This window comes from Physeter macrocephalus, chromosome 6 (assembly GCF_002837175.3).
Source record: "Physeter macrocephalus isolate SW-GA chromosome 6, ASM283717v5, whole genome shotgun sequence".
In the NCBI taxonomy this organism is placed as follows: domain Eukaryota; kingdom Metazoa; phylum Chordata; class Mammalia; order Artiodactyla; family Physeteridae; genus Physeter; species Physeter macrocephalus.
The window spans coordinates 43,715,978-43,719,532 of NC_041219.1; the positions used below are offsets into that span (position 1 = coordinate 43,715,978).

At 47.8% G+C, this 3,555-nt stretch overlaps 1 pseudogene; it reads left to right on the forward strand.

The window, feature by feature from the left end:
• The first annotated feature begins 2,973 nt into the window (after positions 1–2,973).
• LOC112065948 (uncharacterized) lies at positions 2,974–3,066 on the forward strand (annotated as a pseudogene).
• Positions 3,067–3,555: the final 489 nt, after the last annotated feature.

The following is a 3,555-nucleotide window of genomic DNA, read 5'->3' on the forward strand; positions in this document are numbered from 1 at the left end:
TCCTTGAAATAAAATCCAGAAGGTGGAGTTATGAGTGACATATATCACACAAGATGGGGTTTCAGGAGGCTTGAGAAGGAAGTTATACAGCCAAATCTAGAGAATTTCAGACCTGGACCATTGAGGGGCTAAAGGTTTATTTTTTAAGCTTAGAAGAACTTAAAAATAAATCCTCCAAACATTCCCCCACTGTCTCCTTCCTGTGTGTGGCTCTCCTCACTCCATCAGTTTCTAGAACTCCTGCTTATTTGTTTATCTGTTTGCTGTATCTCCCTATATTATTAGTCAGGGTAGGCTAAGTGCTGTAACAAACATCCCCAAACCCAAGGGCTCAACTCAACACCAGTTTGTTTCTGGTTCTTCTAACACTTCAGTGCATCTGTCTGATGGACAGACTTCCACGAAGAGATTCTGGGACCTGGGCTCCTCCCATCTCCAGGCTCCTATAACGCAAAGTCCTCCCCATCCAGCCAGTGATGAGGACAGAGAGAGATCATCTCGTGGGGGGCGGATTTTATGGGCCAGGCCTGCAAGTGGGGCACATCCATCAGCCAGAACTCAGTCACATGGTCACCCTCTCACTGCAAGGGAGGCTGGAAATGTAGTCTCACTGGAGGCCAGGAGTATCGCCCTACCCCCCAGTTTACTCCCCCTGTGTGCCAGTTCTCATGCCCCTTGTTCACAGTGACTGTCACCCTGCCTGGCATAAATGTGGAGTCTATGAGTGAATGAATGGTGCTGGGGCTGCACTGCTGGAACCGGGCTGAGTAGGCATGTTCCTTATAAATGCCCTGGGAGATGGAAGGACGTAGTCACTCCCATTTCTCAGATTAGGAAACTGAGGCTCTGAAAGCTAAACAGCAGGCACAAGGCCACACAGCTAGTCGGTGCCAGGGCCAGGTCTCAAATCCAGGAAGCCTCTTCTGCCACGTGTCTGTTCTCTCCACTCCCCTGGCAGCCTCTCCAGTAAGCACACTCACTGACTCCGGGTCTGGTTATCTTCGAGGCCGCTCTGCTTTCTAACAGTCAATGAACCATATTTGACAAGCTGCTGGTTCCTTGGGGTGGCAGCTGTATCTCACTCATCCCTCTGGCCCCTGGCTACCAGCACAGCCCTTGAACACAGTAGGTGCTCAAACCACGGTTGGGGGATTAATTTGTTCACACTGGCTCAGGCTTCATGCTTTGCTGCTTGCACAGTATGAGGGTCGCTTACAACTTACAAAAGATAGAGGGAATATTTATTATCCTGCCTCTCCCTGTGCAGTCAGAGCTGTCTCCCACAGCAGGACCAGTGTCCACCCCGAAACGTGCTCCTGAAGCAAAGACAAGGGCTGTGTCACTTGAGGGCCAAGGCCACAGATGTCTCCCGGCCCCCATCAGGGTTAGACCATTAACTCCCACCACATACATACATAGAACGCCCTCGCCCCAGCTAGTCCCAGGAAGGAGAGTAGATAAAGGCAGCAGTGTGAGGTTCTGTCCATGGTGCTGAACGCACCTCAAATCCTTGTTCTCTAACCCAGCAGCCACTTAGATCCTCTTGGGAAACCAGGTAAAAACGCAGATTCCCTGGCCCCTTCTTTGGAGACTTGCATTCTGAGGATCTAAGATGGGGCCTTGGAATCTCTTTTTACCTGTGATGCTAATACAGCCAGGTTGGTACTAGCCTGAGGTTGACCCACCCACCTAAATAGTCATTGGTCTTCATGAAGTGCCTGCTATGCGCCCAGCACTGTGCCAGATACTATAAGGCACAGAGCTGTATCGAGCAGGGTCTCTGCTCTGGGGGGAATTTACAAAGTCATTCAGGAGGAGATGTAGGGAGGGAAGGAGGGAGAGAACTTGCTCTGTTTTATGTGGACACGGTGCCAGGTACATACTTCATCTTTGTCCTGCAAGGTGAGATAAGTAGGCACGTGAAAACAGTCATCATAACCATAACGAACATTTCTCTTTCCTTGGGGTCTCCCTAGACCTATCTGCAAGGCAATATGTGATGCGTTCTGTTTCTTCTCACCTCCTCATGGCTCAAGACCCAGAGTTTCCTCATTCCTGCTGCCCCTTATACCCCCTAGAATTTAGTCCTCCCTTCTTCTGTCCCATGGTCACATTTCATCATCGATTACATGATACACCATGTTTTCAATATTGTCCCAACTGGGATTCGAGTTCCCTATTGAGGGTAGGGCTGACACTTGACTCCCCTGTGTAGCCTCTAACACCGGGACCTCCCCATTGCCCCCACCGGAGGAGGTGAACAGTAAATTCTTATTGGATGGATGACTAGAGCGAGTGATCAGTGGGCGGAGGAATCGCCCAGTGACCGTGCCCAAGGAAAGTGCTGCTGGGTTACGAAGCAGTTGGGACAAGTGCTCAGAACCAAAAGAAGTCGAGATGGGCCTCAAGGAAACCAGGAAACAGGCAAAATGCAAATCAGGCAGGGGCCAGCTTCTGGTCAAGGTCTGCCTCTCCTTTCTCTGGGTGTTTGGGGAGAACAGGAAGTAGACTCAGGACAGCAGTGTCTGATGAGAACAGATGTTCTCTGGGCCTGGATGTGGGGCATGGAGGAGGGGACAGGGGAGAGAGAAAGGGGAAAAGCAAAGGGGGAGGGCCATAGCTAGCAAAATGGAATATCCACAGGCCCTCTTATTTATTTAATTTTACTTTTTTTTATGGAAAACTTCAAACACACACCAAAATAAAGGGAATAGGAATAATGAACCCCCATGTGCCCATCACCCCGCTTCAACAACCATCCCCATTTTAACATCCTTATTTAATTTCCTTCCCCCAAGCATCTCTTTAAAGAAAAGTCCAGACGATATATCATTTCAGAATATATTCAGAATGTATCTCTCACATATTAGAACATTTCTGAAAAAGTAACCTCATTATCACACCTAATAAAATTAACAATTTCTTAATACCATCTAATGCAACGTCCACATTCAAATTTCCTCATTTTTATCAAAAATGTCTTTTTAACACCCGACAGGAATCTGGGTTCATTGTGACAAGGGGCACAAACCTTGTGGCCTTCCTATGAACAAATACCCAACACGTATCCCCCTGCACCTCCACGTGGCTGCTGGGCAGGACCGGTGGGACAGGGCTCAGTACTGGAAGGAAAGCTACAGCGTTTAGTGGGGGAGTTTGCCACCTGGAGCCTGTCCTGTCCACACGTGGGTGGGCCATGAGTGGTCTTATAGGCATATAGGCTTTGAACCCCTCTCTTCAAAGAAAAACGGAAAACAGATTCCAACTATATGCCATTCTGGAAAAGGCAAAACAATGGAGACAATAAAAAGATCAATGGTTGCCAGGAGTTTGAGGGGAGAGGGAAGATGAATACACAGAATACAGAAGTTTCTACGACCGGTGAAAATACTTTGTATGACATTATGATGAGTTTATGTCATCATACTTTTGTCCAAACCCATAGAACGTACAACACTATTCACTTCATAAAGTGAACCCTAAGATGAACTAGGAACTTTGGTGATTATGATGTGTCCGTGCAGTTCAGCCTTGGTTAAAAAAAAAAGTCTTAAA